Below are 22,572 nucleotides of genomic sequence, written 5' to 3' on the forward strand. Positions count from 1 at the left end.
TGATTGCTGCCTTGTGGTGGCCATGTGTAAAAGTACCAACCTCGAACATGGACTGCATGGTGTATCAAAACCTGTTCATTAAAAATGGAATTTACCCAGGCCACCATATGCTCTGATGCAGCCTTTACCAAGCTGAACAGTTGATGTTTTTCTCTGCCTCTCTGCTTGCGTGTCTTCTATGGAGCTCTTTTGGAGGTGAACAACAGTTTTACTGGAGTCTTGAGTTTTGGTGACTTTTTTCAGGTCTGATTTGCAAAGTTTTTAAAGGTTTGATTTGGAGATTTTGGGGGGAGATTTCTCTCTCTCTCTATGGGCGGCACGGTAGCACAGTGGTTAGCACTGCTGCTTCACAGCTCCAGGGACCTGGGTTAGATTCCCGGCTTGGGTCACTGTCTGTGTGAAGTTTGCACATTCTCCTCGTGTCTGCGTGGGTTTCCTCCGGGTGCTCCGGTTTCCTCCCACAGTCCAAAGATGTGCTGGTTTGGTTGATTGGCCGTGCTAAAATTGCCCCTTAGTGTCCTGAGATGCGCAGGTTAGAGGGATTAGCGGGTGAATATGGGGGTAGGGCCTGGGTGGGATTGTGGTCGGTACAGACTCGATGGGCCAAATGGCCTCTTTCTGCACTGTAGGGTTTCTATGATTCTATGATTCCTGCACAATTGCCACCATGTTGTATATTGGTATGTTTATTAGAAAAACAATTATATATAGATATCGAAGTCCAGGTATTTCTCAATCTAAGCCATGAGCATGCTCCCTCAACTCTTCCGGGTGACACTGTTTCTACAGACCCACACATTAACCCTTTCAACCCCCTGAACATACTGATATCACAAGAGGAACTTCCAGCCTCATATTCGTGCCATCACTAAGACTGTCTATTTCCACCTCCATAACATTACGCAACTTTTCCCCTGCCTCAGCTCATTTGCTGTTGAAACCCTCAGTAATGTGTTTGTTATCTCAAGACTCATCTATTCCAACATACTCTTGGCTGGTTTCCTACATCTAACAGTCTGTAAAGTTGAGCTCATCCAAAACTCTGCTGCCCGTGTCTTAAATCTCTTGTTGGTTGAGGGGTCTATAATCAGGGAGCATAAATTCAGGGCAAGAGGTAGGAGGTGTAGAAGGGATTTGAAGAGACATCTTTCCACCCAGAGAGTGTTGGGAATCTGGAACTGTGGATCCCAACCACTGTGCTGTGGCACATGGTATGCTGCGAGAAGGATGCAAGTGTGCTGCAGCCACTGGCACTCGTGCGCACACACCCTTGCATCAAGCAAGCAGTTTTTCTCAGTGACTGCCAGGCTCGTGCTACAACTGCCACTCAAATGCTGAGTTTAAAATCTGTTTTCTCCCCAACAGCTGCTGCTCCCTCCCCGCCCCAGTTACCTTAGCAACAATCTCCATCTAAAATCCGTTTGAAACAATAATTTAAAGACTAGCCAGTTTTATTTATTATATGTGTCGCATACTTTAAATGTGATTGCTAATTGAGGAAAACAGTTTTCTATGTTCTCATGTCTTCGGCTGGGAATCTGAAGCTGGTTTTACTGCCACTCGGGAGGGTGAGTAACCACGTACCCTCCACACCCATCCCCCACTGCATGAATGTGTTGTGCAACCTGCTCCTGTGCTGCAGTGGATAGCAGGATATCTCCTGGAGCAACTTCCAGCAATAAGCAGCAGCCTTATTCTCTTCAAGTGGCACAAGGCCATAGATAACGTCTTGACTTCATCAAAGGCCCCACACAAGAGATTGGTGAGCAAAATTAAAGCTCGGTATTGGGAGTAACATATTGACATGGATAAAGAACTGGTTGGCGGACAGGAAGCAGAGAGTGGGAATAAACGGGTCCTTTTCAGAGTGGCATGCAGTGGCTAGTGGGGTACCGCAGGGTTCAGTGCTGGATCCCTCGCTGTTCACAATATACATTAATGTTTTGGATGAAGGAATTTAATGCAATATCTCCAAATCTGCAGATGACACTAAGCTGCGTGGCAGTGTGTGCTGTGAGGAGGATGCTAAGAGGCTGCAGGGTGACTTGGGCAGGCTGACTGAGTGGGCAAATACTTGACAAATGCAATATGCTGTGAATAAATGTGAGGTTATTCACTTTGATGGCAAAAACAGGAAGGTTATTATTTGAATGGTGGCAGTTTAGGAAAAGGGGAAGTGCAACGTGACCTGGGTGTCATGGTGGAACAGTCGCTGAAGGTTGGCATGTAGGTACAGCAGGTGGTGAGGAAAGCTAATGGTATGCTGGCTCTCATAGCAAGAGGATTTGAGTATAGGAGTAGGGATGTCTTGCTGTTGTTATACAGGGCCTTGGTGAGGCCACACCTTGAGTATTGTGTGCAGTTTTGGTATCCTAGTCTGAGGAGAGAAATTCCTGGAAAGGCAGGACTGACATACGAAGAGAAACTGGGTCGACTGGGCTTGTACTCACTGGAATTTAGAAGAATGAGAGGGGATCTCATAGAAACATATAAAACACTGATGGGACTGGACAGGCTAGATGCAGGAAGAATGTTCCCAATGTTGAGGGAAGTCCAGAACTCGGGGTCACAGTCTCAGAATAAGGGGTAAGCCATTTAGGACCAAGATGAGGAAGAACTTCTTCATTGAATCATAGAATTCCTACAGTACTGAAGGAGGCCATTCAGCCCATTGAGTCTTTACCGACCACAATCCCACCCAGGTCCTATTCCCATAACCCCACGCATTTACCCTGTTAACCCCCTGACACTGGGGTCCATTTCCATGTCAAAGTTTGGAATAGAAACTGGCTGCTGGTGTATGTGTATGTGAGAGAGAGTCTGTGTTCAAGAGTGTGTGTGAGAAAGAGCATCTGAGAAAATCCAAGAGAGTATTTGTCAGAATGCAAATGGAACAATGAGTGAAAATGTTATCTGTATTAATACAAACACACCACCAATTCACACACCAACAGTTTTCTTATTTAACAACGTTGGGGCCCCTTTTAAATGCTAACAAATATATGTAACAGTTATTCAAATGCAATGATATGCAACAGAGTTGCACAAAATGATGCCACTGCAAACCATGTGACACTAAAGGAGAGCAAATAAATGATATATGCCTTGTTAAAGATTGTGAAATTAAATTCACGTCTCGTAGTTACAAGCATGTACAGTGTGTTCCAATGAACCAACTTTGGTTTTTAGATTTGACGTTTAACTTAGTAAATATAAGAAAGGTTGCTTTTATATAGCGTGGGCACCAGTTATATTACAGTGCAACAATATGTTTTTTCACAAACAAAGAACAAAGAAAAGTAAGCACAGGAACAGGCCCTTCGGCCCTCTAAGCCAATCATTATTCCCTCGCCAAAAAAAAACCTTCTGCCCTTACTCAGTCCGTATCCCTCTATTCCCTCTCTATTCATGTACACATCCAGATGCCTCTTAAATGTTGCTAATGTGCCTGCTTCCACCACATCCTCTGGCAGCACCTTCCAGGCGCCTACCACTCTCTGTGTGAATAACTTCCTCCGGACTTCTCCCTTAAACTTTCCCCCTCTCACCTTGAACCTGTGCCCCCTGGGAAAAAACCTCTGACTATCGATCCTGTCTATGCCTCTCATCATTTTGTAGACCTCTATCAGGTCTCCCCGGTTGGCATTGATTGGTATATCTTCATGTGTAATACCTATTAGCATTTTTATATGTTTGTTGAAAATTTTCTTATTTCCTATTAGCATTTTAACTGGAATTATTGCTGCATTGAATATAACAGCTTTGGATTAAACTGAAGTTCTGTCCGAATGTTGAGTTAAACGGAGCATACAGGATGAATGACCACGCAATGAGGAAACATTTTCCTTTGTTGCAGAATTGCTGAATTGTGGCTCATCCTATGTCCTGTCCCTTGTATGTGATTGGCCACTGTTGGTTCACTACTACATTGTGGGGTGGTTATGAGCAATCAATTCAGCTGAAAAAAAATGGATGTGCTGTGGAATTGTTTGTCTCACTGGAGTGTGCCATATTGCTGAAAAGGTTGGCGACCACTGATCTAGAACTCACTGTGTGAGAGGGTAGTAAAGGCAGAAAGCTTCATAACATTAGTGTATGCTTGAAATGCCATAATGTAAAAGAACTGGGGACCAAGAATTGGGAAGCAGGATTCGGCTAGGTGTCTACTTGTGAGCTAGCATGAACATGAGGCCAAATAGCATCACTCCAAACTGTAAATTTCTATGATCCTATGTTTCTTGAACAGTTGCAGTCCATGCAGTGAGGTTTCTGCTACACTTCTGCTAGGAACTTGACTGAGTGACGATAAAGGAATTACAGTATCTTTCCAATTCATGATAGCGTGTGATTTAGATGAGAACTTGCAGATGTCGTTGTTCCAAAATACCTGCTTTCTTCATTCTTCTAGGTGGTAGAGGTTGTGGGTTCAGGTGTTGGCATAAAAACCTTGATGAGTTGCTCCAGTTCAGATTGTATATTATATATATTGCAACCATGCTACACCAGTGGTAGAAGAGTCAAAGTTTGAAGTGGCGAATGATGTGCCAAAACAGCAGGTATCTTTGTGGGCGGCACAGTGGTTAGCACTGCTGTTTCACAGTGCCAGGGGACCCTGGTTCAATTCCCAGCTTAGGTCACTGTCTGTGTGGAGTTTGCATGTTCTCCCTGTGTCTGTGTGGGTTTCTTCCGGGTGCTCTGGTTTCCTCCCACAGTCTGAAAGACATGCTGTTAGATTTATTGACCCGAACAGGTGCCGGAGTGTGGCGACTAGGAATTTCACAGTAGCTTCATTGCAGTGTTGGGGCCGTCCTCGCGTGTGCGAGCAGAAACTGATAGCCAAGTTCCGCATGCATGAGGATGGCCTCAACCAGGATCATGGGTTCGGGTCACACTACGTGTAACCCCCACCACTTGGCCTGGGCTTGTAAAATCCTACTAACTGTCCTGACTTGAGACAATTCACACCTCTTTAACCTGTGATTATTCCTCTCTCCACTCGCATTGTCTGCACCTGTAAAGACTTGATTACCTGTTAAGACTTGCATTCCAACCATTATCTTGCAATTGAGTCTGTGTCCATATATGCCGTTTTTGTGAACCCAACTTTCCACTCACCTGATGAAGGAGCAGCACTCCGAAAACTCATGATACCAAATAAACCTGTTGGACTTTAATCTGGTGTTGTGAGACGACTTACTCTGCACTGGTGGTTGGGGTGAGTGAATGGTTAAGGTGGTGGATGGCGTGCCTGGATGGTGTTGAACTTCTCGAGTATTGTTGAAGCTGTACTCAGCTAGGCAAGTAAACCACACTCAAGACTTGCGCATTGTAGATGGTCGACTTTCTATTTGGGAGTCAGGAGATGAGTTTCTCACCACAGCATTCCCAACCTCTGACCTGCTCTTGTTGCCAGAATTTATTTACCTGTAGCTGATCCAGTTACGTATCTGGTCAATAGTAGTCCCAATATGTTGATGGAGAGATTTAGTAATTGTAATGCACTTGAGCGTCAAGTGGAGGTGGTGAGATTTCCTCTTGTTGGAGATGATCATTGCATGGCACATGCGTGGCATGATTTCTACTTCTGTGCATATTTATCATGGTGTTCTGAATGGTGCTGAGCAATTGTCAGTGAACATCCTCACCTTTGCCCTTAGGATGGAGGGAAGGTCATGATGAAGTGGCTGAAGATGGTTGGGCCTAGGACACTAACCTGAGGAGCTACTGCAGCCATGAACTGGGACTGAGATGATTGACCTCCAACAACCCCAGCCATCTTCCTTTGTACTGTTTATGACTTCAAATAGTGGGAAGTTTAACCACTAATACCCAATTACTTCAGTTTTGTTCAGGCTACTTGATATCACACTCAGTCGACACAGTTTTGATGCCATGGGCAGAAACTGTCACTTCATCTCTCGAATCCAGTTCTTTTGTCCCTGAATCTTGAACTGAAAGATGATATTGGAGGATTCTGCTTGTTCAAGAATTGATACAAACAGTCTTATTTGCTGATGCCACTTACCTTCTCAAAGAACAAAGAAAATTACAGCACAGGAACAGGCCTTTCGGCCCGCCTGCACTGACCATGTTGCCCGACTTAATGAAAACTCCCTACCCTTCAGGGGAACATATCCCTCTATTCCCATCCTATTCATGTATTTGTCAAGATGCCCCTTAAAAGTCACTACCGTATCCGCTTCCACTACCTCCCCCAGCAACGAGTTCCAGGCACCCACCACCCTCTGTGTAAAAAGTCTGCCTCGTACATCTCCTTTAAACCTTGCCCCATAAACCTTAAACCTGAGCTCCCTAGTAATTGACTCTTCCACCCTGGGAAAAAGCTTCTGACTATCCACTCTGTCCATGCCTCTCATAATCTTGTAGATTTCTATCAGGTCGCCCCTCAACCTCCATCGTTCCAGTGAGAACAAACCAAGTTTCTCCAACCTCTCCTCATAGCTAATGTCCTCCATACTAGGCAACATCCGGTAAATCTTTTCTGTACTCTCTCCAAAGCCTCCACATCCTTCTGGTAGTGTGGCGACCAGAATTGAACACTATATTCCAAGTGCGGCCTAACTAAAGTTCTATAAAGCTGCAACATGACTTGCCAATTTTTAAACTCAATGTCCCAGCCGATGAAGGCAAGCATGCTGTATGCTTTCTTGACTGCCTTCTCCACCTGCATTGCCACTTTCAGTGACCTGTGTATCTGTACACCCAAATCCCTCTGTCTATCAATACTCTTAAGGGTTCTGTCATTTACTGTATATCTCCTATCTGTATTAGACCATCCAAAATCATAGAATCATAGAAACCCTACAGTGCAGAAGGAGGCTATTCGGCCCATCGAGTCTGCACCGACCACAATCCCACGCAGGCCCTACCCCCACATATTTACCCACTAATCCCTCTAACCTACGCATCCCAGGACTCTAAGGGGCAATTTTTAACTGGCCAATCAACCTAACCCGCACATCTTTGGGCTGTGGGAGGAAACCGGAGCACCTGGAGAAAACCCACGCAGACACGAGGAGAATGTGCAAACTCCACACAGACAGTGACCCGAGCCGGGAATCGAACCTGGGACCCTGGAGCTGTGAAGCAGCAGTGCTAACCACTGTGCTACCGTACCGTGCATTACCTCACACTTGTCTGGATTAAATTCCATCTGCCATCTCTCTGCCCAAGTCTCCAACTGATCTACATCTTGCTGTATCCTCTGATGGTCCTCATCGCTATCCACAAATCCACCAACCTGTGTGTCATCCGCAAACTTACGAATCAAACCAGTCACATTTTCCTCCAAATCATTTATATATATATATATATATTACAAACAGCAAAGGTCCCAGCACTGATCCCTGAGGAACGCCACTTGTCACAGCCCTCATTCAGAAACGCACCCTTCCACTGCTACCCTCTGTCTTCTTTGACTGAACCAGTTTTGTATCCACCTTGCCAGCTCACCTCTGATTCCATGCGACTTCACCTTCTGCACCAGTCTGCCATGAGGGACCTTGTCAAAGGCCTTATCGAAGTCCATGTATACAACATCCACCACCCTACCGTCATCAATCATCTTCGTCACTTCCTCGAAAAACTCGATCAAGTTTGTGAGACACGACCTCCCCTTCACAAAACCATGTTGCCTCTCATTAATATGTCCACTTATTTCCAAGTAGGAATAAATCCTGTCTCTAAGAATCCTCTCCAATAATTTCCCTACCACTGATGTAAGGCTCACCAGCCTGTAATTAACTGGATTATTCTTGCTACCCTTCTTAAACAAAGGAACAACATTGGCTATTCTCCAATCCTCTGGGACCTCCCCTGTCACGGGTCAGCGGTCACGGGCATTCGGTCTCTGATATTCGGGTAAGCGTTCTCCAAGGCGGCCTTCGCAACACACGACGGCGCAGAGTCGCTGAGCAGAAACTGATAGCCAAGTTCCGCACACACGAGGACGGCCTCAACCGGGATATTGGGTTCATGTCACACTATTTATAACCCCCACAGTTGCCTGGACCTGCAGAGTTTCACTGGCTGTCTTGTCTGGAGACAATACACATCTTTTTAGCCTGTCTTGATGCTCTCTCCACTCACGTTGTTTTGTTTCTTAAAGACTTGATTAGTTGTAAGTATTCACATTCCAATCATTATTCATGTAAATTGAGTTTGTGTCTTTATATGCTCTGTTTGTGAACAGAATTCCCACTCACCTGAAGAAGGGGCTTGGAGCTCCGAAAGCTTGTGTGGCTTTTGCTACCAAATAAACCTGTTGGACTTTAACCTGGTGTTGTTAAACTTCTTACTGTGACCTCCCCTGTAGCCAGTGAGGATACAAAGATTTCTCTCAAGGCCCCAGCAATTTCCTCCCTTGCCTCTCTCAGTATTCTGGGGTATGTCCCATCAGGCTCTGGAGACTTATCTACCTTAATGTTTCTCAAGAACCCCAATACCACCTCCTTTATGATCTCAATATGACTCAAACTATCTACACACTCTTTCCCAGACTCATCATCCACCAAGTCATTCTCTTTGGTGAATACTGAAGCAAAGTACTGTTGATATCACCAAAGCCCCTCCCCCCAAAACTAACCCATGACCCCCACCATCTATAAAGATAAACTTTAAAATTAAACAAACAAGCCTCATTAACTAAACAATATGGTTTATAATTATATGTGTTATACACTCAAATTGACTTTCTATTTCCTCCAAGAATTGTTTTGTAGGGCATGGCAATCTTAAAGTTATTTGCTTCTGTAGGGAATATCCATAAGTATGCCAAAGTGCATTGGAGGATTCTCCTCAGATACACTTATTTGCAGGGGTAAAACTTCTGTTTATCCTCACTTGATTGTAGAGGTCTCAAACCCTTGTTCCAGTTACATTTGAATACTTCAAACATAATCTGCTTGTTACTTTCTTTGCCACAAAGTTCTGAGAGGACCAAACAAATCTTCCAGTTTCTGTTCCTCACAACATCCAGCATTGCCAAGCTTGAAAACTGAATATTCAAGGGCATTCATTATTTGGGAACATAAGAACATAAGAACTAGGAGCAGGAGTAGGCCATTTGGCCCATCGAGCCTGCTCCGCCATTCAATAAGATCATGGCTGATCTTTTCGTGGACTCAGCTCCACTTACCCGCCCACTCACCATAACCCTTAATTCCTTTACTGTTCAAAAATTTATCTATCCTTACCTTAAAAACATTCAATGAGGTAGCCTCAATGCTTCACTGGGCAGGGAGTTCCACAGATTCACAACCCTTTGTGTGAAGAAGTTCCTCCTCAACTCAGTCCTAAATCTGCTTTCCCTTATTTTGAGGCTATGCCCCCTCGTTCTAGTTTCACCCGCCAGTGGAAACAACTTCCCTGCTTCTATCTTATCCATTCCCTTCATAATCTTATATGTTTCTATAAGATCTCCCCTCATTCTCCTGAATTCCAATGAGTATAGCTCCAGTCTACTCAGTCTCTCCTCATAAGCCAACCCTCTTAACTCCAGAATCAACCTAATGAATCTCCTCTACACCCTCTCCAGTGCCAGTATATCCTTTCTCAAGTAAGGAGACCAAAACTGTACACAGTACTCCAGGTGTAGCCTCACCAACACCTTATACAGCTGCAACATAACCTCGCTGTTTTTAAACTCCATCCCTCCAGCAATAAAGGACAAAATTCCATTTGCCTTCTTAATTACCTGCTGCACCTGCAAACCAACTCCATGATATTCCTGCACAAGGATACCCAGGTCCCTCTGCACAGCAGCATGCTGCAATTTTTTACCGTTTAAATAATAGTCCATTTTGCTGTTATTCCTACCAAAATGGATGACCTCACATTTACCAACATTGTACTCCATCTGCCAGACTCTCGCCCACTCGCTTAGACTATCTATATCTCTTTGCAGACTTTCAGTGTCCTCTGCACACTTTGCTCTGCCACTCATCTTAGTGTCATCTGCGAATTTTGACACACTACACTTGGTCCTCAACTCCAAATTATCTATGTAAATTGTAAACAATTGTGGTCCCAACACTGATCCCTGAGGCATACCACTAGTCACTGATCGCCAACCAGAAAAACATCCATTTACCCCCACTCTTTGCTTTCTGTTAGTTAACCAATCCTCTATCCATGCTAATACATTACCTGTAACATCATGCACCTTTATCTTATGTCGCAGACTTTGGTGTGGCACCTTGTCAAATGTTTTCTGGAAATCCAGATACACCACATCCACTGGTTCCCCATTGTCCACTGCACATGTGATGTTCTCAAAGAATTCCACCAAATTAGTCAAAAATGACCTTCCTTTCATGAACCCATGCTGCGTCTTACCAATGGGACAATTTATATCCAGATGTCTTGCTATTTCTTCCTTGGTGACAGATTCAAGCATTTTTCCTGCTACAGAAGTTAAGCTAACCGGCCTATAGTTACCCACCTTGTGTCTACCTCCTTTTTAAAACAGTGGCGTCACATTTGCTGTTTTCTAATCTGCGGGAAGCACCCCAGAGTCCAGCTAATTTTGGTAAATTATCACCAGTGCATTTGCTATTTCTCCCGCCATCTCTTTTAGTACCCTGGGATGCATTCCATCAGGACCAGGAGACTTGTCTACCTTTAGCCCCATTAACTTGCCCAACACTACCTCTTTGATGATAATGATAGTTTCTAGGTTCTCACCTGCCATAGCCTTCCTGTCATCAAGGTTTGGCATGTTATTTGTGTCTTCCACTGTGAAGACTGACACAAAATACCTGTTCAATGCCTCAGCCATTTTCTCATCTCCAGTCATTATATCCCCTTTCTCATCCTCTAAAGGACCAATGTTTACTTTAGCCATGCTTTTTCATTTTATATATTTGTAGAAACTTTTGCTATCTGTTTTTATATTCTGAGCTAGTTTACTCTCATAATCCATCTTACTTTTCTTTATAGCTATTTTTATGGCTTTCTGCTGACCTTTAAAGATTTCCCAATCCTCTATGTTCCCAGCAATCTTTGTCACTTTGTATGCATTTTCTTTCAATTTGATACCCTCCTTTATTTCCTTAGAAATCCATGGCTGATTATCTCTTTTTCTACAGTCCTTCCTTATCACTGGTATATACTTTTGCTGAGCACTGTGAAAGATCGCTTTGAAAGTCCTCCACTGTTCCTCAATTGTCCCACCATAAAGTTTTTGCTCCCAGTCTATCTTAGCCAACTCCTCCAGAAGGACACACAAAAAGGGAAAGGGGGCAGAGAAGCATTGTTAGTAAAAGAAGAAATCAATGCAATAGAGAGGAAGGATATTGTCTTGTAAAATCATGGAATCTATATGGGTGGAGATAAGAAACACCAAGGGGCAGAAAATGTTGTTGGAGGTTGTCTACAAACCCTCAAACAGTAGTGGAGATGTAAGGGAAGTGTTAAACATTAAATCAAAGATGCATGCAATAAGGATACAACTGTAATCATGGGGACTTTCATTTACACATAGATTGGAAAAAACCAAATTAACAATGGTATAATGGAAGAGGAGTTTGTGGAAGGTGTAATGTGCATTGAGGAACCAAGCAGGGAACAGGTTATTCTAGGCTAGGTACTGTGCAATGAGAGGATTAATTAACAATCGTGTTGTGTGGGTTACTTAGGGAAGAGTGACCATAATATGATAGAAAAGATGAAGAGTAAAGTAATCAAATCCAAAACTAGGGTCCCGAATCTAAATAAAGGGAACTATGAGGGTATGAGGCATGAATTGGCAAGGATAAGCAATGGTTGATATTTTAAAAATGTGTGCATGAATTACGATAGTTATTCATTCCTGTCAGATACAAAAATTAAAGAGGAAAGGTGGCTAAACCATGGCTTGAGATTTTACCAACACGCAGGTATTGGGTTAGGAAACAAGGGGCTGATAAATGTCAGGAAACACCATTCGGATAGTTCCCTGACGCTCTTCCGCTGTCAGGGTAGATGGGAATGACAGACCAGAAATAAACAGCTAATTGAGGACCATCTTTCCAGACCAGCAACATATTGAGGCAGTTTCCCGGGGAGGCCATTGGAGCCAGATGCTCCAAAGAGAGGGCTGTCAGTGGCAATGGGTGCCCCTGCAGCTGCCACTGGAGGAATTCCCCCCTCAAATGCTGGAGCTTATCTATGTGGCCTCAGCAGAAAATGGAATTCTCTTCCTCTCTATGAAGGCACCCCCTTGTTATGCTTGGTTCCTCAGCAGCAACCATGCTCTTGATGGCAAAGCTGATGCTTCTGAACTACAGATGCTGTGATTGGGATACCAGTATGGAGTCCCTGCCCGGTGTCATTAATTGGTCAGTCACCTTGCAGATGACCAAGAGACGCTCTCTGGGAAGATTGATGCTCTGTCCTCACGTGCAGGCTTTGACTTCACAAATCGTCCCATTGCCAGAACTACGCCTTTCTGAGAGAATCTCAGCCCTCAACTCCATCCACTCATTTTCTCAACATACTCTACAACCCCATCCACCCATCCCCTGACAAATCACTCAAACTCATCCACCCACCTTCTCACACATCCTTCAACACCAGCTATACTCATCTCTTCACAATATTCCTTAATCCCACCTACTCACCATCTTAACATTTCCATTGATTCTTTTTCCTCCAGCAATATACCAAAATATTTCTTGACTCAATTTAGCTCCTTCCATCACTGCCCATCCCAATAACTTGTATTATAACTTGATTTGCTTTACCTTTCATCCTTACTCTTATCTTCCCAATACTGATAACCTTGTTTTCCCCACACCAACAGGGTTTGAATGCTCATTGCAAGTGACAATTTCTTGAACCAACTCAGTGCCCGTTTCTTTTGGAACTGTGAAAGCTTCCATTAGATCACTTCAAAGTCTTCTGTCCTGCAAAAGGGAAGCCAATATTATTGTTGTTCCTTTGGCCTTAGTGTATCTCAAACCTGAGCTGGGGCCAGATTGCCTTGCTACAGAACATTTATCATCAGAGACTAATGCTAGCTTCCTGTCAGCCTGCAAACATTGCAACTGCTCAATAATGAAGACTAACTGTCTATTACGTAATCAGTTATTTAGTGTTCACAGTTAATTTGCACTAAAAACATCACATTAATACATACAGTTAGTGTCAGAAACAGAACGGGGGGAGGGACTAGGCTGCAAAATACTAATACTCAATTCAGCCTGTCTTGTACTTGACTGTCTTGCTAGTTCAATGCTGCAAATTCTAATGCAAATTAATTGTTAGATCACAGACAGTTTTATTTAGTAAAAGCACCTTCATGACAACACATATTCCAGGCTGCTTCTCCTGGCTATGATTCATTTTTGTTAAATACCAGAGCATCAAATGAGAAGAGGTTTAAACTTTTTGGTTAAAATAAGAACACAGAGCCTGATCAAGAGCTGGCATTTATGCTGTGTGCAGTGTAATAGGCAATGATTTACAGCTGCGGCAATTTGTAGAAACATAGGAGTGTATTTGAAGGTGGGTCGCAGTCTGTTGGAACACCTACATTGTGCTGACTGCCAATTTGCTGATGGAAGGCCACATTATTTTTGTGTGTGGAGTTTGAGGTCTTCCATTACGCTGGTGATCCTAAGTGAGCATTTTTAACTGAGGTGCACCACGGTGTTGGTACCTTTCCTACTTTTACTGTACATAAGCTGCTAAGACTAGCTTTGTTTAGAGAAAATATGCTTTTGATTATGTTGACTAAGGTTGCAGTTCCTCACTTTGGCTTAGCCAGGTGTTTGCGACAAAGGTCAAAGAACTCAATTCAAATATAAACATCATGTTGCATTTTCATCCAATATGTTTTGTAGGCAGCTGTTTTGAAGTGTGTTAATTTCTTAGATCTGTTTGATCTTGCTCATTTTTGGAATGTTTCTCAATCTGTTTAGTTGAGTTTCTATCTGAAGGTTTTGGAAAAAGGTTGTCAGGCCATATGGCTTCTGTGGATGAGCAAAAACAAAGATCCAGTACTTATGAATACATAATAGTTTAATGCAGCAGTTAAATAGATTTTACAGCAGTTACTAAACTTAAGTTATTGCAATATTTATTTACTTTTTTACTGTTTAATAGATCATTTTCCAGTATAAGACTAAATGGCAGCCTGATGTAGTTTACTGTACCATCTCCAAAGACAAGGAGAGTAACTGAGCAACCAAATCAAAAGTGGTGGGTTCTCTATTCAACTGCTGGACACTACAATTTTAGCTCGATATCAAAGTGAGGAAAAGCACTCTCTGGAACATATGAAACGAGTTCATCTATGACAAGGGTCTGAATCGATGCATCCGATGAAGGTCTAGAGATTTAAAACAAAACAGTAACCAGAGGACATCAATTTAAAACCATCACCAGAAGTATAAAAGGAAAGTGTAAGAGAAATTCTTTACGGTGAGAGCTATTGGGACATGGTACCCAGCAAGGGGGTTAATCAAGGGGCTGCCAGCCCAGCAACAGTTAACATAGAGAATGTTTGTCCAGCATTGGCTAAAGTAGAGGATGCTAATCCATCAGACAGTAATCTAGAAAGCACTAACCCAATAAGAGTTGAACTAGAGGACAGTTGCATAGTGAGGGTGATATTAGAGAACACTAACTCAGCAAAGGTTAAATGAGAGGGCATTGAACTACCAAGGGTTAAAATTAGATCACTAACTGAGTGAGGGTTAAACAAGGGAGCACCAAGCAAGGCTTAAACTAGATAACATCAACCTATCAAAGGTTAAAATAAAGAGCATAAAACTCTCAATAATACTACAGAATGCTGACTCCAGCGAGGGTTCAGATAGAGAATACTAATCCAGTGAGAGAACCACCCAATTGAGGGTTATACTAAAGAGCAGCAACCTAGCAAGGATTAAACAAGAGCAAGGATTAAACTAGAGAACAGTTGCCTAATGAGGTTTAAATTTCACAACAGTAACCTAGCAAAGATTAAACTAGAGAACAATAACATGGTGAGGGTTAAATAGGAGAACATCAGCCCATGGTTAATATAGAGAACATGAACCTAGTGGGGCTTAAATTAGAGCAGCCACTGTTAAGGGTTACACTAGAGAGCATCAACCCAAAGAACAAAGAACAATACAGCACAGGAAACAGGCCCTTCGGCCCTCCAAGCCTGTGCCGCTCCTTGGTCCAACTAGACCAATCGTTTGTATCCCTCCATTCCCAGGCTGCTCATGTGACTATCCAGGTAAGTCTTAAATGATGTCAGCGTGCCTACCTCCACCACCCTACTTGGCAGCGCATTCCAGGCCCCCACCACCCTCTGTGTAAAAAACGTCCCTCTGATATCCGAGTTATACTTCGCCCCTCTCACCTTGAGCCCGTGACCCCTCGTGATCGTCACCTCCGACCTGGGAAAAAGCTTCCCACTGTTCACCCTATCTATACCTTTCATAATCTTGTACACCTCTATTAGATCTCCCCTCATTCTCCGTCTTTCCAAGGAGAACAACCCCAGTCTACCCAATCTCTCCTCATAGCTAAGACCCTCCATACCAGGCAACATCCTGGTAAACCTTCTCTGCACTCTCTCTAATGCCTCCAGAAGGAGTTAAACGAGGAGACACCAATCAGTGAGGGCTAAACCTAATTAAAACCAAATTAGAAGCAGTTAAACCAGAGAGCACCAATCCTGCAAGAGCCCAGCAAGGAATAAAATAGAGAACACCAGTCCAGTGAGGGTTAAATTAGCGAATTGAAACCCAGCAAGTGTCACATTAGGGAACATTAGCCATTGAGATTTGAAGCAAGTGCTAACCATGCAAAGTATGAGTTAGAGTGCTCCAACCCAACAAGGGTTAAGATAGAGAACATCCGCCTAATACAAATTAAACAAAGGTGCACTAACTTTATAATAATTATAGTACAGAACATTTACCCTGTGAAAGTTAAACTAAAGAGTGCAGACTCAAAACAGTAAACCTAAAGAACACTAATCCCACAATAGTTAAGCTAAAGTACTCTAATCCAGTGGGTTAAAACTAACAGGGTAAATTGGAGCACCTGCTGAACAAAGGTTGTCTCCCTTTCCTCTCCAAAGTTATTGAAAATTTGTCACCTCTCAAATGTGTGCCAATCTTTCCCAAAACTCCATGTTTTGAATTCCTCTAATCAGGTTTTTGCTCCTGCCACAATACTGAAACTGTTGCAAATTACATCCTATGTGAGTGTGACAAAGGTCAACTTTCCCTTCTCAACCTAAATGCTGCTTTGACATGGTTAAACACACCATCCTCCTCCAGTGCCTCGCTACTGGTGGGACTGCTCTCACCTGGTTCCATTCTTGCCTATCTAATCACAGCCAGAGTAACACTTGCATTACCTTCCTTTTCTGTGCCCATACCATTACCTCTAGTGCCCCCATCCCCTATCTATTTCCCATCTTCCTGCTGTCCCTCATTGATATCACCAAAAAGTAGAGCATTCGTTTTTACGAGCATGCTGGCAATACCCAACTTTATCTCACCACCACCTTGCTTGACTCCTCCACTAAATTATCGGACTGCTTAACTGACTTCCAGTACATGATGAGCAGAAATTTCCTACAAACACTATTCCCTAGCTACTGACTCAATCCCTCTCCTTGGAAACTATTTGAGACTACACTCGTATGTTCGCAACCTTCGTGTCATGTTTGACCCTGAAGTGAGCTTCCAAGTGCATATTTCAGAGACTTGAGCACAAAATCCATACTTACATTGCCAACATAGTCTGAGGGGGCATTGTTGTGTGTCAAATGTGATCTTTCAGATGATGCATTAAGCAATGCTTTGGCTCCTTCTCAAGTGAACATGTCCAAAGATGTGCAGGTTTGGTGGATTGGCTATGCTAAATTGCCCCTTGACGTCAGGGGGATTGCAGGGTAAATACGTGGGGTTTAGAGGATAGGACCGGGTGGGATTGTTGTCGGTGCAGGGGCGATGGGTCGAATGGCCGCCTTCTGCACTGTAGGGTTTCTATGATTCTATGAAAGATACTATGGGCTCCCATCCCACCCCCTGCAGAGATCGTTTCCCTCCCCGATTACCACCCCTGCAGAGTTCCCTTCCTTCCCTGATCACCAACCCAGCAGAGTTCCCCTTCTCTTCCCTTCCCAATCACCCTCCCTGCAGAATTCTCCCCTTCCCTGATCACCACCTCTGCAGATTTCCCTCCCTCCCCAAGAGGGTGGTGAACCTATGGAATTCTCTGCCATTGAAGGCTGTGAAGGCCAAATAACTGAATATATTTAAGGAGGAATTGGATTTCTTGACACTGAAGGTGTCGAGTGGTATGGGGAGAGCACAGATCTATGGTATTAAGATAGGGGATCAGCCATGATCATGTTGAACGGTGGAACACACTCGAAGGGCCAAATGGCCTACTCCTGCTCTTATTTTCTATGTTTCTATGAAATATGATGGAGAAAGTGATGGGAAAATTTCAATTATACATTGTAAGCACATTCTGTGATCACCAGCCTTGATTTGTGTAGCAATGATGAGGTTGCGCAGGGCCCTTCAGTGTTGTCACGGAAACCATAAATTGTATTAAATGTTCATTGTGTTCACCCTCCTCTCAGAGTCTTCACAACGGGAGCAATACATTATATATGTATGTAATTAAATAATTTAGCTATTTAAAAAAATGCCTTATCCAACGAAAACCTTTTTTGTCATATTTCTCAATGAACATTTGATCCTTATTGAGTGTTTCACACTCCTCTCTGGCTTTCATGGGCATTGCTCCAGATAATTCTGCAGCCATTGCTGAATAAGCTGATGGAGATTCAGGGTTCCTCCCACTCATCGGTCTCGCACTGTGCCTGCTGACAGTGGCTGATGCTGGAACCTTAGCAACCGCAGGGTTGAACGACGGTTGATAATTTACCAGGATTTCCTCATTTCAAAAGTAGCTAAAGGAAATCCCAATCATTACCGGGAAAAGTTATCTCACTTTGTGGGCTGTGCAGCCCCATTTCAGGGCAGAGATTGCTCTGTGGTAATCCTACACTTATGGTAAATTTGTTTTGTGGTTAGTGTAGACATTAGACTCAGAACTGACTGAGGAGATTCAATTTGGGGAAACAGTTGTCAAGGGAAGGACATTGAAGCAAAGTGTTTGGAGAGAGGTCAGGCTGCAGCATGGTTGTGATATAGAAAATAAAGGACAGGTTTCGGGGTACAGCAGCCTTTATTTGCCTCTCAAACTTCTTTTAATAGTTTGTTTTGCATTTCCTTACACAAGCAGGTTATATTTGGGATTCTCAAAGGTCAGAAGACAGATTGCAGGGTCTGGTACATCAATAACTTGCCACCAACGTCCATAAAAAATACCTTAATAGCAGACTGTGTTATGCAGGGAATGCAAATTAGCTTTGACTGATGAAGGTTCATTACCTCCAGACTGCTGCAGTGCGTGTCCTGATTCACTGAGGGGTGTTGGGCTCTGACTGATCGGCAACCGCATCCTGGGATAGATTTGCATTGCTTCCCTGTCATGCTCAAAACCTCTAAAAAAAATAATTGAACAATCCTTGGAGAAGCAAAGTAGAGAGATTGGTACTTATGCAGTTCCTCAGCACAGACTCTCAGAAACAACTCATGCCCCATGAGCAATTAACTTCCTTGAATGAGCCTGGCTGTTGATTTACAAGCAAAAACATCAGTAATTTTTGCATACTGCTGGACCCCAGAGACAGCCATGAGGAGAAAAATCAGTTAAATCTATTTGGCTGAGGTAAAAATGTTGGCTAGATCACCAGGGGAACTCCCAAGATCTGCAGAGACCCGATTGAGCCATCATTGATTGTTCCTCGATTCGAGCGTGACATCTACTCAGGGCTGCGCGTTCATTGTTTGGACGCGAAAATGAGAGAAGTCAAGAATCAGTGATTAAGTCAGTTCACTTACACTACTGGAAGAAAGGAAAACTGAGAGGTTTAAAGTGATCTCCAACTTTTAGGTCCTGAAAGAAAGTGAGTTATAACCTGAAGCTTCTATACAAGCAGGCCAAATTCACAGATGACACCGAGGGCGGAATTTTATGGCCTCTCTCATCCCGAAACCGTAAAATCCTGCCCGAGGTCAACGGACCTTCCCATTGTCTGCATCTCAGCTGCTCCAATTCCTGTTGCGGGCAGGGTGGTAAAATTCCAGCCCAAAAGGGTGTGATTTTAACCGTACCTGCCTGCTTGGTGGAAACCAGGTAAATCAACAGCTAAAATCAGCTGGTTACTCCCATCCTTGAAGTTGAAAAGCTGTCAGAAGGTTACTATTTTCAACCAGGTACATACATTAATCAAGTATGTCTTGTGGTACAGCTGCTGGGGTTCTGAAAACGCCATGGCGATTTGAGCAAATTTCAGATGTGCATTTCCTACCTAAACCTTATCTAATCAAGGGTTTTGAGTGGTCTCTATAAAGAAAAATAAATACCTGGGATATGAGTTACAGCCTGGAATTTAATTGAGCAGTTCAGGGTTGACTCCACTGCTCATTTCTAGGATCCTTGATCCTGTTGGTGACTCAACTGTGGGCAGTAGGAGCACCAGGTACTTCATCCAGCGGGGCACTCTTTGTGTTTGAGTGAGTGTTCATGATGTTATTACCAGTGACCAAGAGTGGGGAGTAGCTATCAGATTCTCATCCCATCCTTATTGATACTTACACTTTTGCAGTTCCAACTGGGAGTGTCTGATCATCAGGAAAAACAAATTTCTTCCTCTCGGCAAGGATGAGTACCCCACAGTGCAGTCTCAGTGATGGGATGGGGGATGTGAGATCTTCTCAGTATAGTTCAATATTCAGACTAGGCTGTGCATCGACTAAACCAGAAATTGGTCTGTTGGTGTTTGACTATTTGCTGATGCTGCTGAACTGAGAAGCATTCCATCAACAAACATTAGTTTCCCCTTAATTCATTATGCTTCTGATCAGATGAGTTTTGACAGTTCCTGTCCCCAACCATTGTTTGCTGCATGATCTTCCAAGAAAGAGAACATAAATTGCAGTTGAATTCATTTGTTTCATGATATTTTTGCCAGTCTCTCCTTAGCTCCAACCTTTAACTGACCTTCCATTCTACCCCACCCGCCCCTCCCCCAAGTATATAATTAACCAAATTTCTATCCCTTTTCAGTTCTGTAGAAGGGTCAATGGACTCAAAATGTTAACTGGGTTTCTCTCTCCACAGATGCTGCCAGACCTGAGTTTATCCAGCATTATCTGTTTTTATTTCATTTGTTCCATAAACCTTTCCCGTCCCTGATCCTAAATATAGACAAGCAAGCAGTAATCAATAGATGACACAAGGCTAATATACTCTCAGCTCATTGAGTCCCATGAATATAACAGAAACCAGGCTGCAGTCAGTCACTGGACACAGCTACCCCAAACAATTCAACTCAGCCAGAGTTAATTGGGAACCCAAGCATTCAAGCTGTAATATTTAACAAATGTACATTATAAGGAAAATGACAGCCTCCGTGTACATTGTAGGGAATTAGAAGCCCTGTACATACTGTAGAGAATGAGAAGTACCTGTGTCTGTATTGTAAGGAGTTGCAGCCCTGAGTATACTTAGGGAATTGCAACCTATGTGTAGATTATACAGAATGGAAGCCCCACTATATATTATACAGAATGGCAGCCTCTGTGTAAATGATAGAGAAAAACAGCCCTTTAGTATATTATAAGGAATAATAACCCTTGCGTATATTATAGAGAATAGCAGCTTGGTGTAAATTATAGTGAATATTTGAGAATAAAATTCCTTTGCACATACAGATAATACCAGCCCCTTGGTGTATTATACAAAATAACAGCCCCTGTGTAAACTATAAGGAACTACCGGCACTATGTATGTTACGTGGAATAAATGCTCTTGAGTGTGCTATAACGATGACCAAAATGTTGCAGAAAATGAATAATGATGATCAGAATGTGACAGGAAGGGACAGAGCATGCTAACGTGAGTGCACCAACAAATGAGGTCAGCTTAAGGAAAAACGATAAAAAGACAGAATAACAGCCTCTTTATCTGAAGGCATGGAGCATTCATAACAAGATAGATGAACTGATTCCATGAATTTGAAATAAATAGTTATGATATTATACATTACAGAGTCATGGTTGCTAGGTGACCAAGGCTGGGAACTGAATATTCAAGGGGGCTTGACATTTCAAAGTAGAGGATGGAAGGATAGGGAGATGGGATACCTCTGTTAATAAAGAATGAGATCAATATAGCAATGAGGAATGATTGTGGTAATGCTTTGACTTGGTAACGAGATGGGATTATTGATCTCATAATGAAATATTCTCTAGGGAAGAGTGATCATAAAAAGATGGAATTTCACATTTAGTTTGAGGGTTGGAAACTTGGGTCTGAAGCAAGTGACTTAGACTTAATATAAATACAGAGTTTGCTAAAGTAGGAAAGTAGGTTAAAAGGTAAGATGGTAGATACGCTGCGGCAGATGGTCCATCACACGAGTCAAATATAGAGTCTACAAGAAGTACAAGCTATTTATGACTAACCAAGAAAGTTAAGGAAATTGAAAGAAAAGCTGTACAATGTTGCGTAGTTTAATGATACATCAGAAAATTGAGAGAATTTTACAAACCAGCAAAAGATCACTTGAAAAAAAAGGAGGAGAAATTAGAATATGAGAGTTTATTAGCAAGTAAAATGAAAACAGACAACAAGAGTATCTAAGTAATGTATAAAAAGTATATAAAAAGGTAGAGAGTAGCTAAAATAAGTATTGGTCCCCAAACAGATGCGACTAGGGCAATAATAATGGGGAAACAAGGAAATGGCTGAGACTTTCAACAAGTAATTTGTATCTGTTTTTATGGGAGAAGACACTAAAACCATCACAATCATAGAATCACTACAGTGCAGAAGGAGGCCATTCAGCCCATTGAGTCCACACAGATAACAATCCCACCCAGGCCCTATCCCCCTAATTCTACACATCCACCCTACTAATTCCCCTGACAATGATACTAAGGGATAATTTAGCATGGCCAATCAACCTAATCTGCACATCATTGGAGTGTGGGAGAAAACTGGAACACCCAGAGGAAACCCCACAGGCATGAGGAGAATGTGCAGACAGTCACCCAAGGTTGGAATTGAACCCGGATCACTGGCACAGTGTTAACTGTGTACAGCCTATGTATATTGTGGGGGATAGCAGCTCTTGTACATACCAGTGATGATTAGTGTCTCCTGTGAATATTATATGGAATAACAGTTCCTATTATTTTGTAGGAAATAATAAGCCCTGTCTGTATTCTAGGGAATAGCAACCCTTGGATATGTTAGAGGGAATAATATTGCTATGGGAAGAGCATGCTTGTGTATAATATAGGGAATAGCAGCACCTGTGGATGTTGTAGGAATAGCAGACCTCTCTACATTATAGGTAAAGGAGCCTTGAATTTGTGCAGAATTTTCCTGTCCCACCCGCCACGGGAATTGTTGTAGGCGGGACATGGACCATGCAAAGGTCTGTTGATCTCGGGTGGAATTTTCTGGTCTGGG

General features: G+C 42.9%; 1 protein-coding gene across 1 annotated transcript in view; it reads left to right on the top strand.

Annotated features, from left to right (window-relative positions):
• The window catches only part of shank3a (SH3 and multiple ankyrin repeat domains 3a), an 832,189-nt gene that overhangs the window by 218,743 nt on the left and 590,874 nt on the right, over positions 1-22,572 (top strand). The gene's annotated exons all lie outside the window — the stretch shown is intronic.

The sequence above is a fragment of the Mustelus asterias genome, chromosome 19, assembly GCF_964213995.1.
Source record: "Mustelus asterias chromosome 19, sMusAst1.hap1.1, whole genome shotgun sequence".
In the NCBI taxonomy this organism is placed as follows: Eukaryota; Metazoa; Chordata; class Chondrichthyes; order Carcharhiniformes; family Triakidae; genus Mustelus; species Mustelus asterias.